We start from the raw sequence: 13,942 nt of genomic DNA, 5'->3' as shown, positions 1-13,942 counted from the left end.
TGCTGCTGGAAGCTGCTTATGCAAAAACTGCTCTTCTCCATCACCAAAACTCAAGCCAGAGTGTTTTAGTGGAATATCCATGAAATCCCAGCATCTACTACCTTTGAAAAACAGAGAACCAGATATGGATAAGTGCTTGTTGAGTGTGGGTGGATGAGTCTGTCTGCAGTCTAGTGAGTGCTGATAATTCAAGTTGCCAGAGATTAAGGAGAAAAACAGCTGGTCTCTGCACTGGTTCTTCAGGACTTGTGGGGAAAGTGGTGGTATAGGTCCTATAAAGACAGACAACATGTCTAATGTGCCCATGCATATTTTCATTAAGATATTTTAACACTTATTAAAGAAAAAAATTCCTGTAGGGAAAACCTGGGCCACGAGGACCACAAGGCCAACCTGGACTTCCTGGACCTCCAGTAAGTTGTTTCTCTCACTGCTTGCAATTTCAACAGCTGAAACTCAGGCTGAGTGAGGCATAAAAATCTTATCATTATTCAGGCTCTAAAATATTTAAATAGTGCCCACAGCCTCTAGTTTTCTTCATTGCTGAGAGGAGGTGTCGTGCTGTGGATGGCCTGTCTGAACACAGGGAAGTGACCACCAGGACATGGGCAGAGTTTGCCTTAAGGCTGTTGTCGTGCAGAACCTGATCGTTTTTCTATTTCTAATGTCCTGAAGAGCTGTATGGGCATTCAGCACATCTCAGAGAGGCACTGACTGATGACTTGTGAGCTGTCATGTCATGAAGGTCAGGGAATAGTTGCTGTCAGAGGGGTTGGCATTATGCCACAAGGTCATGGCTGAAATATTTTCTGCATGAAAACTAAGAATTGAGTATGTGTGTTTATATTTCAACACAATTTTTGCAACAGTTTGTACATGCCAACCTTCTGACTTAAACTGTTGCCTATTCTAGTTGTATTTTATGACCCAGCTCTGCAGGATGTCTCAGTTCAGACTGTCACTGCTGCCTCATTTGCAAACACTCTGTGTTTCCTCTCTTTTGAATTGCTTGTTATGTTTCACTGTTGATTGGCTTTTGTAAAATTGATGGCATTGTGAAGATGTGTTACTTAGGTTAATCTGGCTTGATTTATGTAATTTAAATATAGTTGTGTGCTCTGTATTTAATCAGGGCATTGTCATTTTGTCTTTGTTACTCATTCTCTTCTGCTCACAGGACAACATAATTATCAGGTAAGAGTTGTCTAGGTAGCCATGCAGTAATGGTAGCACAAAACAGCTAGGAAATAATATATAATTCACTAGTTTTTCTTAGTCTGTTAACTTTCTAAATCTTTTGACTTTTAAAGGGAGAGCCTGGTCTGGAAGGCAAGCCTGGAGTCCCTGGTTTGCCAGGCCAAAGGGTGAGTTGCTTTTTTTATTTAATCTGAGGTCTCAGGAGGCTTGGAACAGATATATTCAATAAAGTTTGTTACTTTCACCCACCTTACATATACTTGTACTTATATAAGAATCCTGAGGCTCAGATCCTTTCCTATATTCCTGGTTTATGGTCCAGGAACTCTCATTACCTCTTGGAGTTGACAGCTTGAATGCAGTGCAGGTTCTTTCTTGCCATGTGCTCTCCTGTACTTAGATCTGCTCCTTACTGTTAAGGGGTTGCTTGATATGACTCTGAGTGTGCAGAACCACTAGTGAGTCAGTCTGAAATTTTGTTTTCCTCCAAGTCAAATGATGTAAAGGTTCTTGCAATACTGTAGCATCGTGCAGGATGGAGAAATGCTGCTACCTCCTCAAAGGGTCTCCTCTTGGAGCAGGCACAGGAACAGCCATTTCAGGTTCATGCACACACACTCCTCAGCAGAGGTAGACAGGAAGGGCCTCCTGTATGATATTTTCCAGCAAGGCTTATCTCAGCATGCCAAAAGAATCATGGGCAGAAGACCCAGACCATGTACTGCTCAGGGGTTAAGTATGGGGTCAGTGGCCAATGATCTGAGGGCACAGGGGTGGTACAAAGGGCAAGGCAACCTATAAAGGGATGTGAGGGATGAACAATTGGGGAGGGCAGGGTTAAGTGACCAATGTGGAAAGCAATCCAAGATAGATTGGCAGTAGTTTTGCAAGGCACCATGAAGGAAGTCTTCTCTTTTAGCCTAGGCAGGGAATCATAATGGTAAATCTTCCCAGGGCAAAGCCTGTAAGTTTCCCTGAGGGAATTTTTAGGATTTCCACACAATACTTATTATTTCTGTTCTGTTTGTGTGTACTCAAAAGAGGGTCCCCAAAAATGGTGGTTGTACCATTCTCTGCCAGGAGCTTAGTTTTCCTATGTATGAAGTCTTGGATTTTTTCTGACATGGAATTTTGTCTTCATTTATTTAAGAACTGCTAGAAGGTAAATTTCATAGTCATTACACTCATATTCTGAACCTGCTTTTCCTTGCTTGAGCCTGTTCATATGAAGAACATCTCACTGGACAACACAGAATCACAATATCCTGGGTTGGAAGGCACCAATCCGGACATCAAGTCCAAGTCCTGGCCCTGCATAAAGCAGCCCAAAGAATCCCTCCATGTTCCTGAGGTATTGTTCAAATGCTTCTTGAGCTCTGCTAGGCTTGGTGCTGCCATCACTGCCCTGGGCAGCCACACTCCGTGTGAAAAACCTTTTCCTGATATCCAGAAACCTCCCCCAGTTCAGCTACATGCTGTTTCCTCCAGTCCATTCACAGGACACCACAGAGAAGAGATCTATACCTGTCCCTCCTCTTCCCTCACAAGGAAGCTGCAACTGCAATGAGGTCTCTCCTCAGTCTTCTCCAGGCTAAACAGAGTTTCCTCAGCCACTGCTCATAAGGCCATTCCTGTTGCCCTCCCCTGGACACTCTAATACCTTGATATGTTTCTTATATTGTGGCACCCAAAACCGCCAGGACTCCAGATGAAGCCTCCCCAGTGCAGAGCAGAGAGGACAGTCCCCTCCGTTGCCCAGCTGGTGGTGATGTCCCTGATGCCCCCAGGACAGGGTTGGCCCTTCTGGCTGCCAGGGCACTGCTGCCTCATGTTCAATTTCCACTGACCAGGATCCCCAGGACCCATCCCACAGCTGCTTTCCAGCCTCTCATTGCCCAGTCTGTCTGTACATCCAGGGCTGCCCAGCCCAGGTGCAGGATCCAGCTCTATGGATTCACACCAATCACCGTACAATTGGTGATTGCCTTGTCCTGTTGTCAAGGTCTCTCTTCAGGGCTCTTTGCCCTTGAGGGAGTTGACAAATAAGAGTGGAAGTGAGATACCAGCTTGGCATTTTTGGAAGCAGTCACTTGGGTCTCCGTACTGCTGTTTAATGGGTCACTTTTTGAAGTTGTCACAGAGACTTGATGATAGCTCACTCCTTAAAGGAGATCATGGGGTTTGCCTGCAGTGCTTTGGGTCAGCACCAGCACTGTTAACAGCCTGTGTGAGGACCTGTGAGCATAGGAGGGTGATGAGCAAACAACGGTACAGGGAAAAGATATTTACCTTGCTAAAAGGTTTTCTGCAGACTGTCCGTTGGATTGTGTGCTGTTAAATTTAGGTGTAAGTGTGAATTTTAGGAAGCTTCTCCTTGGGAAGATAGTGCATGCTGCCTTTCGTCAATGCCTGAGCAGAAAAAGGCATTTACTTGCTTTCTTCTAATTTCCCAGATATTAGAAAATACCACTTTAGCAAATAGCTCTGCAGTGCTTCGCTCAAAAGTTGGTAAGTTAGGAATTACCCTGGTTTTAAATCCTGCTGTGAAACGTTGTTTCTTGAATAAGATTAATAGAGCATATTAGCTGGATAAAGGACAGTGATCCATCAGGATTTGCAACAGGACAGAAAATGCTCCTGTTAATGATAATTTGATTATAGATTATTTGATCTGTTCTGTCTTTAAATTTTTCCCCAGACTCTGTTGTGTCCAGCTAGTTAGACTTGTCCTAAGGGTCTTTATTAGTCACCAAACATCTTAGATGAATAGATATATTTTTTAATTAAAGGTCATTATTCAGTGACTGAATTCATGAGATGAATCTAAGTACTGGGCTTGGTGGATCTGCACAGATCTTATCTGGGGGCAGGAGGTAAGAATTCCAACCTGAACCAAGTAACTGGATTGTGCTCATTTTATTAGTCAAAAACACCTGGCACCTTATGTCTGCATTTTGACAATGATGCCCTCCCATCAGGAGCACACTGTGTGAAGAAAAATGCTTTGCTGTTCTCATGTGACCTTTAAGACCTCTGAGTGACAGACCATACTGTCTTGATTTTATTTAAACTGCCTGAAAAAGAAGGAGAACTCTGAGAGTCTGCTTACACTTTTAGGGTGGTTTTGTGGTTTTCTTCCCCCTTCCCCTCCTTCTTTTTCTTCTGTAAAACTGAAGATAATTGAAGTGCTTTGGTTCTGCGCTTAAGTATTTGATACCTGATCTACTGAAATATTTGTTAGAAATAAACCAAATTTTTTTCTTGATAGACACAGAAGGTGCAGACATATGACATGCTCCTGGAAAACATGCAGTTCTGTGGCCAGTACAGACTAAAAATAAGGTTCTTCTGAAGTGGACTCAATAACTTGCATTTCAAGTTAAATGGTACAAGTTCATTCAAGTGATTGAAATTTCAGAAAGAAACCAAGAGAAAACATTTATCCTGCAGCAGTCATGAGGTAGAAGCTATCTAGACCATTTTGAGTTTTATATGCTGTACTGCAGCTTAGTTTTATAAAATTACAATGATAAAATCTGTCCAAGTTCAAGATACAATCAGTACTAAACAAAAATAGTGCAGGAGTCTCATGGGATAGTAAGAATAATCTTATGAAAGAAAATTAATGGAAAATATATTTATAATATGGTAACATTTAATGAACGCCATATCCTGTGTAAGAATCAATGTACGTAAGTCAGGCATATAGTAATAATAATAATAATAGTAATAATAATAATAATTTAAAACTGGGAACTCCTGGGTCAGGGTACACCTCTCCCAGAGGAGATCACGTCAATCACTTGTCAGTGGCAGGAAAGGTTGTCCTCTCAGCGTCCTGGGAGAGATAAAGTTAACAGATCTCTGGGGGGCTGCTGAGCTCTTCCTGTGTTTGATGGTGGAAGAAATACAAGTATTTGACTTTCCATTCTTGACCCATGTTCCCTGAGTGGATTGTTGTATATGATTTTTCTGTTCAGGCCAGTCATAACTTGAATTTGGAAGTCAACCTATTTCAACTTTACTTCTCGTTGTATGAACTTCCCTGGATTTGAGCTACCTTGGGCTCCCAGGATCCAAGGGAGGGAGAGAACTGACTAGTAACTCCAGGGTGAATGGGTAAATAATCCAGGAGAGAAAGGAGAATAAGTTTGCCTAGAAAATTAAGTAGGCTTTTTTGGGAGGAGCCAGTCTCAAGGTGCGGTCTCAGTGTCTAGAAGTCATTGTAACCCTTTACTTTGCCACAATTGCCGCAATAACCACCCATGATCTGGCCAACCTTGGTGGTATTTTCATCCTCAAGCTACAGAGATGTTCTCACTTCAAAATTTACTGGTGTTATCTAATGCATACGGAGACTGCAAAAGGCTGCTGCCTTCAGGAAGCTCAAACATTGATTAACATTGCTGGATTTCTTCTGGTTTCTCTAGTAATGCAGAAGTAAAAAGACTGGCTGAAGTGGGTAATCCTAGTATTCCAGCTAGGTTACAGGGGAAGCAATTGGCATTTATGCTAGCAGTCATATTCATTCACAGCTAAAGAGGTTTCTGTGTACTTTGTACCAAATTCATCTCCGTTCCTGTGCCAAACCTCAGAGAAAAACATGCTAGGAGACTATATGGGTATTCTGGCTATTGGACAGCAAGATGGGAAAGTCTTGAGCTGTGGTACCTTCAGAATTTTCCCACCAACAGAGTGGAAACCACACTTTTCCTTGGTTTCCTGTCTTCTGTATAGTAGATATCTTTCTGATGGCATGGTTGTGTTCACATTGTGGGTGTTTAACTGTTCAGATGACTTTGCCTGTCCTGGCAAAGTTCAGCCATGCAGAAATCAAACTGTAAGCAAGTTAACAGAAGAAAGGGAAAGGGATTGATGCCATGGACTAAATCCAGAGTGAAACTGTAATTGTCAGTGAGGTAAATATATGAATTCCAATAAAAGATATATCTTTAACTGTGATTTTGTTCAAATGCTGATAAAGGCAAATAGGATATATTTCATATTGTCAAAGGATGCACAATCTTACAGACTTACCTGTTCTTACTGTAGGATAGCAGAGCATAATTTTGGGGTTTCTCTGTCATATTATTAGGCAGTGTGACATTTCACTGAGTTTTGTTCTCACAGGTGTAATTTCTCCCAGCAGTATTTCTGTCCTTTACGGACTATAAGGCTTTGGAGTGAATCTGTTGTAGCTGGATTTTGGCAAACCTCCAAGTGGCCCTCAAGTCCCCCTTCACAATAGGAACATCTCTCAGTCACTCTGTCTGTATAATTATATATTGCTTGAGGGATTTCTTAATTTTTTTGAAAAGCACTGAAGTTTCTCAGCATTGTACCCAAGGAAAGAATAAAAGCTCCTCTGGCATCTCTCATTGCTGCCGCAGATCAGTGTTCTTGGGCATCAGTCTGGAGACAGAGCAGATGGTTGGTGGGACATAAAGGAATCAATAACACTGTGTTGTTTTCATGGACACAATTAAGATGCTTCCTATATTCCTGGTGCCAAATCCACCTCTGTTCCTGGGACCAAGCCTCAGAGAAACACACAGCAACATCTCTCTTATGAGGAAAACTGAGAGAAGCTGGCCCTGTTCAGCCTGCAGGAGTGATGGACTGGGAAGGGACCTTGCCAATGTCTGTCAGTATCTGCAGGAAGGCTCAGAGCACGAACCAGGCTCTGCTTGGTGTGCCCAGCAAGGGGACAAGAGGAATGGGCAGAAACCAGTGCACAGGACATCCCATCTGACTGTGAGGAAGAACTTTACTGTGAAGTGACTGAGCGATGGAGTCTCCCTCACTGGAGATATTCTGGAATTGTCAGGAAACAATCCTGTGCCTGTGCTCTGGGATGGTCCTGCCTGAGTGGGGAGGTTTGGACCAGATGACCCCACTGTGGTGCCTGCCAGCCTGAACCATTCTGTGGCTCTGTGATTCTCTGTTCTGGCCTCAGTTTGGTAACTCTGGAAGTTGCTACCTTGGCGTGTAGTTCCCACATGGACAGGAAGCTGGAGGGTGGCTCATCTCCCATGTCCTGGCCTCACACAGCACATCCTGTATGCTTTTTTCATAAGGTTACTTATTTATTAAATGAGTGTTTTAGCAGCATCCTTTGCATAGTCACTTGACAGTGGGGCAAAATGATCGTCTTTAACTAGAAACATATGTTAAATCACGTGGTACAATGAGCTCTTGTTGGCTTTGACAAGAAAAGAAATTATGGACGTGGTAAAAAGTAGAAGAAACATTTATGAAAATAGAGGTGGGCTGGAGTATATGATTCAAATTTTTATTAATATCCACTCCTGGAAATGATTTCAAATTCCTTTTGATACCTCAGGACCTATAATTACTCCTTTAATATTCTTTAATTCTTCTGTATATGGCCACTGATTTTCATTGTTTTGGGGTGGAGGGTTGTTGGGAATTGTTTTATGAGAAAAATAATTAAAATAACTGATTCTGACACACCAGTTAATAGATCTCAGTCACAGCTGAGGAAAATAATGATGAAAGCTTTTTTTTGCTTTTGGTGGTTTAGATTTTTCATTCATTTAAGTCAGCAGAAAGGTGTTGTTCATAGATGCTGTTTCTGCACATCTTTCAATGAAGGAAAATAAAGGGAAAATTTTATATATGACCCTTCACATTATCAGGGGCATGAAACTTTGTTAATTATATTTTCATTCTAAAAAGGAAAATCAGTCTGGGTGAGAAGTAGAATGAGGGAGGAAAAAGTCTATCTCTCAGGTATTTACAATACTCCTCTTGTACCCTCCTACTATATTACTAAGAGCCTCAGAAATATTAATGATTCAGTGTCTGTTACATATGAGGGAAGAAGAGATCCTTTTTATAAAATATGTCACTTACCTAAAGTAACACAGCATGTCACCTGTTGGGTTAAGAAACAAATCCAACCTCTGCCTTAACTCTACTTACTCCATCCTTTCTTTCTATTTTTCTCATGTAGAATTTTTTCCTTTTGAATTATTTGAGGTCAAACCCATGGGGACACAAAGCTCCAGCATTCATACTGGTGACCTTGATTCAGGGTTGCACTCCTGCTCTTGGCTGTCTTTGCTTTGCACTGGTGGAGTTCTCTGGTTCCTTTGAAGGGATATTTTTTACTTGCAGAGTAGTCAGTGAGTTCTGCTGCTTGGTGCTAATGCCACCTTTACGTAGAAAAAGCTTCATGAATTCCTGTTTCCCAGCTTAGAGATTGTGGATCTTTTCTCTTCAACCATGCACCAGACTTCTTAATTATTTTATTTCTTAATGCACAAAGCAGTGCAAGGGGCCAGAGGGACATCGCTTTACCTCTCAGCCCATGTTTATCCCTTGGCTGCATCTCAGCACCATGAGTTCCTTACCCCTCTGTAGGGGAAAGCCAGGTGAGATTGCAGAGTGTAGGACATGCCATGATGTGCATGGGAACAGCTCTCACCTGTATGACTATTGTCACAATTTGGGAGATACAGGATTGTCAAGACAGCTGAGGTTCATTTCCAAATGGTGTCTGTTGTCTTCATTTCTAGCTTTTGTGTTTTGTATACCCACATTATATTGATTTACTAGTTGGGAGTGAAAAACTTTGGAAAATCAATAGCAGTCTTTGGTTTGCTCTCTAATATGTGCTCCTCTGTTGAACATGCAGGGTAAAAAGGGAGAACCAGGATTCCCAGGAATCAATGGTCTCATTGGCCCTCAGGTAAGTGATGATTTCTTCGTTCTCCTATAATATGTGTAAAACCAGATTTGTGGCAACAGGGGACATGGAACCACACAATGCAGCATGTGTGATCTTTGTACTATATTTGAAGTTCATACTTCTCCTTTAAGACCCAGATAATTTATCTTGTTCCCGAGGGAGATCACTGATTTGTGTTTTGTGAGGAAGGGGGATGTCTTAAGTTATGACCCCTTAACATCTTCTTTTAAAACTTTTGAGCCCCAAATTTACCATAACATCATAAGGGCAAAACCAGTTTGGTTTATGTTAAGAATCATCAGAGAGCATTTAGCTTAACCCTGGATCAGGCCCCTTTGGCCCTGTGTTGTAATAACCCTGACACCTTAGACTTAGTTTTCCTGCTAACTTGCAGACAAAATTCAGCCCATCTGAATCACTTTGTAGGGTCACTCCTGCAATAAGAAAATATCCATGGAATATCCTAAAGCAGGGAGGTGCAACCTCACATTGAGTTGACCGCTCAGAATTAAACTGAGCATTTCATTTGTTCCCCTTTCAATAGTAAATTATCAAACTGGACTTTGGCTTTAGGATTGTGTTTCAATAATTGCTAAAGTTTTGAGAAGAGTGATGATCTTTCATTGCTACAGCTGTTGGTGATGTATTGCAACAAGCAGCAACACTGCTACACAGCAGATACTGATTGCTTATTTATTTGCTCTGGCAATTTATGCCCTTGTAACCAGGAGAAATGATCTAGAAGTGGTTTGTGTGACAGGAGTTTTGTAAAGAGCTGTTACATGTCTGTGGAAAATGTCAGAGAGGTAATCCAAGGCCTTGAGGCCCCCATGCAGGTGAAGTCCCTGGTGTCCCAGCAGGGAACCTTGCCCTGCAAAACACCACTTGATACTGCTTTATATATTTTAAGACTTTTTTCCTTCAGTACAGTGTATAATTTGCAAGTATTTCAACAGTGGCATGCAAGAGAGTGTTTCTAAAGGATTTAAAAGATTTTAGAACCATAGAATATTCTGAGTTTGAAGGAACTCATAAGGATCATCAAGCCCAACTCCTGGCCCCTGCACAGGAAACCCCGAGAATCCCTTCTTGTGCCTGAGAGTGTACAAGGATGCTTTTTGAATTCTTGGATCATTGAGTCCAACACTCTGCTTTTGTTGTGTCATTTTTCTTAGGTTGGTTAGTTGGTTTGTTTTTATTTTTTTTCCTTTTCCTTCATTTTGGAGGAAATTTTTACCCATCTATTATTTTTAAGATACCTGAAAGTATCCATCCAACAATTTCCCACTTACTTAGCTCAAATTCCCTGCAAATTAAACATATATATGCATGTGTTAGCAATTTTATAAATGTATCTGCGAAAATTGCTGACATAGGATTAAGTAATTTTCTTTTTTGCATGAGCTAAATAATGTTAGCAAATTTTATGTTCATTAAAACTGCACAAAATGCTTCACCCATCAAGGGACACTTAAATTGACTCTTCCTCCAAGCTAACTGCATGAAAGGTAAAATATTGTTCCTATTCCTGCAGTGGCACTCTGTTCTGGACATATTACTGCAGATTTCCATATTTCTCTTTAAAGAAAATGCTTACGTTCACTTTGTGACAAACTACTTTTCAGCTCAACAGCACTTTTTGTGGCATTAGATTTTTAAAGCATTTTATCAGCGTTTTCTTTTCTTTTTATATTTTTTTTCTTAATTAGGCTATGCCCCAAAAATGGCCAGGAAGAAAAGTGGTTTTCTTATACTGTAGTTACATGGATATTAATTCAGGTTATGTATGGAAGCCTATGTCAGCTGTTCCTGTGCTGTCCCCATGGTGTTGAGGGACAACTGATTTGAGTTGGTTGCACATAAACTAGATTGGGACATGAAAATAGTCCGCTTTTCCTCTGCAATTTTAAATTTATGTCACCTTTTGTTTTCTGACCTGATTCCCCACATTGATACCTTTAGGGACAAGAGGAAAGGGTTGATATAGGAGCTTTAGAAGGCTCATTGTTGCTGAAAGACACAGGAAAGATGTTCTGAAGTTATTATTGGGCTTTGTCAAGAAAACTCATTGCTGTCATGCTCAGTCCAACTGAGAAGCCACAGAAGATCAGGCAGTTGTGCAAGGGAACTGACTTAAAGGCTACTCTTCTAGGTCCCTTCCAACTCAGGGCTTTCTGTGATTCTATGGTCCAGTGATGAACTGCAGCTGAGATAAGTCAGTCCAAAGACCATTCAAGAGATAATTTAAATGTCAGACCCTGAAGCAATACCTAGGAGACAACTTCCCTGCTGGACTGGGGATATTTTGTGATAATAGGTTAGCCTCTCTTTGCACACACCAGCTCAAACTAAATTATAATATAAAACCGTTTTAAAATATTTATTTTTCATTCCAAATCAGCTGTAGTGGTGAACCTGTCCATCTCTTTATTTGTTTGTGTTGTCTGATAAGCACCTTTAAAAATGAGCATTTATTTTTGAGTCGTCTTTACAAATGGTACCTCTTGCAACATCATTAAGCCATGAAATAGAAACTCTGGATATTTTTTCCCCTCTCAACTTGAGCAATTTTCTGGCAGTAAGGACATAGACACCTGAACTTATAATGTGTTTATTATTATTAATTTGTACTATTTTAGTGTCCAGGAGCCTTAATCATAGTCCCAGCTTTTATAGTAGTAAGAAGTTAAAATGCAGACTGAAAATGAGCATTTCTGTAAGAACTTCCAGCTGAAATAGTTGGCTCAGGCACTCTGAGCTGTATCACTGAGTTACCAGGGCTGGGGTTTGGCTCCAAATGGAAACACTTTTTGGGTTAACAATGGGGATGCAGATGTTTCTCCTGTTGATGAAAATCCAATTAATGTCATCAGTGGATCCTGAAGCAGGCACCTACAAATGGGCCACTGAGCCACTGTTGAGGCTCCTCGAGCTGAGTGGGTACCTGCTGGCCACCTGTGAGACAGCAAAACACATCAAAGTCTTAGAGATTTTAAAGAAAAATGCCATACCTCTGCCTTGCAATACCCTCTGGGCTGTTACTGAGGCTTGCCTTGTGCTAGATAACCTGGTGTTGTAAGTAAGACCTGAGAAGAAGACCAGTACAAGCTGTACCTGTTATGGTCCTGGCTGGCAGTGATTTAATTAGTATAGTCTTGTCTGTAGGGTGTGAGCTCAAGCCCAGCTTAAGTAATTCAGGAAATAAATCATCTCCTCTGAAACACACAGTGTCCTTAATGTCCTTTTTATAATGCAAGTTAATACTGGAAAATGTGAGAAAAGGATGTGGGCCCCAGCTGCAAAGCTCAGATTGAATTCAAACTTTGCTGGTGCTGCTTGGAATTGGAAGATACTGCTCAGAGTGATATTTAATAAGATATATACCTTAAAAAAATTAAAAAGCCTTTACCTGTGAACATTACTAATAGTGCTGAAACAAAGACATTAAGGGTGTTTTTTTAGTTGTTTTTTCTCATTTGCTGCACTGACTTAGTAAACCAACTCCAAGCAAACACATGAGGGAAATAAATCTTCCTCTGTAGACAAAAGAGGTCATGTCCATAGCTTGCACTAATTGATTAAATTAAACAAACACTGCCTTCACTGGAAGCAAGAGACTCTCCTGGAGAGACTTCTATGTGGAAAGTCACTTTATTCTGTACTTTTAAATAGCTGTAGAGACAGTTCAGAGAATTTTTGTTGACAGAACTTTTATTTTATATGTAATGCTGGTACTCCAGTTCCAGTGCAGCCTGCTGAAGTGACTGGAGACTGGATCCGTGTATGAATTATGGCACTGTCACTGATGCTGACTTTAGGACATGTATTGTAGACAAATGCTCAGAGCTGTTGGCTTTTCAGGCTTTTGATTTTTAGTATCATCAGCAAACGATTTTTTTTTCTATATTCTCTTTCCTTTGTGTTGATTTGTAAGGCAGGATTTAAGCAGAGAGAGAAACACGGTGCTCTAATGCAGCATTACAGAAAATATCTTAGTAATAATTTCGATTTTAGATTAGATAGAAGGAAAAATTTCCTCACTGAAAGGGTGGTCAAGCACTGGTTCAGGCTGCCCAGGGAAGTAGTAGAATCACTGTCCCTGGAGCTATTTAAAAGAAGTGGCACTAAAAGATGTGGTTTGGCAGTGGCTGTGGCAGCCCTGGGTTGATGGTTGGACTCGAGGATCTTAGAGGTCTTTTCCAACCATAATTATTTTCTGCTTGTATAATTCCAATTCACAGCAGAGGTAGCTGGAGTGAGAAATGAAAAGCAGATTTGAGGAGCTGATTCTGCAATCCGCTCAGATGCCATGGAGGAGAAGTGGAGTGCTGGAATAGCAGAGTACATAGTGAGACTTAGGCTGCTCCTCAAAACTGGCTGCAACAGCTCCATTTCTGATGGGAAAGGAGTGTAAATAAAAGAAAGACAGCACAAAGCCAACAGGAAAAGTCTGTGGGGACTTTCTAAAGGATGAAATTGTGAGGAATGTCTTCGAAGTGGAGACAAGGAGAGTATAAGGGAAAAGGCTGTCAGTCCCTCAGTTACTCATTTTGCTCTCATTTTGGCAGCAGACAAAATGCTCCTGCATGTCCCTTCTTGTTTGTAAACCTGGCACACTGCATTAGCAGCCCAGCCCAGAATCTGTTTTATATGGGTTAAGGGCTTATCTAAACTTTGTCATAGTGTAAGAGAATCCAGACAACAGCATGGAATCCTACACAGAAAATAGATCCATGTAGGCTTTGCCTTCACGTGTTTGGGAAAGCCATCAGACTTCAGTTATCATTGTGGAATGTCGTTTGTTCTCCTCCCTTTAAGACTTAGTCATCCCTTCTTTCATGGAAAAGAGATTTAGACCAAACAGCCTACTGGTAGAGTCACAGACAAAGCTTTCTGTTCCTTCTCAGAGCCTCCTTAGGGACTGCACAACCTAAATCTTAATATCTTTGCCTTTCCCAGCCCATCTTCCAGCAAGGTACGTGCTGGAAGAGGAGAGCACTGGAGAGTGGATTCTGGAGGACAGACACAGCT

The 13,942-nt window shown here is 41.2% G+C and overlaps 1 long non-coding RNA gene across 1 annotated transcript; it reads left to right on the top strand.

The window, feature by feature from the left end:
- Positions 1 to 359: 359 nt before the first annotated feature.
- Positions 360 to 8,911, top strand: LOC136372070 (uncharacterized). Its single transcript, XR_010745444.1, has 3 exons — positions 360 to 413; positions 1,311 to 1,364; positions 8,858 to 8,911. It is a non-coding gene; the product is annotated as an uncharacterized lncRNA (long non-coding RNA).
- Positions 8,912 to 13,942: the final 5,031 nt, after the last annotated feature.

Source organism: Sylvia atricapilla, chromosome 1, assembly GCF_009819655.1.
Source record: "Sylvia atricapilla isolate bSylAtr1 chromosome 1, bSylAtr1.pri, whole genome shotgun sequence".
In the NCBI taxonomy this organism is placed as follows: Eukaryota; Metazoa; Chordata; class Aves; order Passeriformes; family Sylviidae; genus Sylvia; species Sylvia atricapilla.
This window is presented reverse-complemented; position numbering and strand designations above follow the sequence as displayed.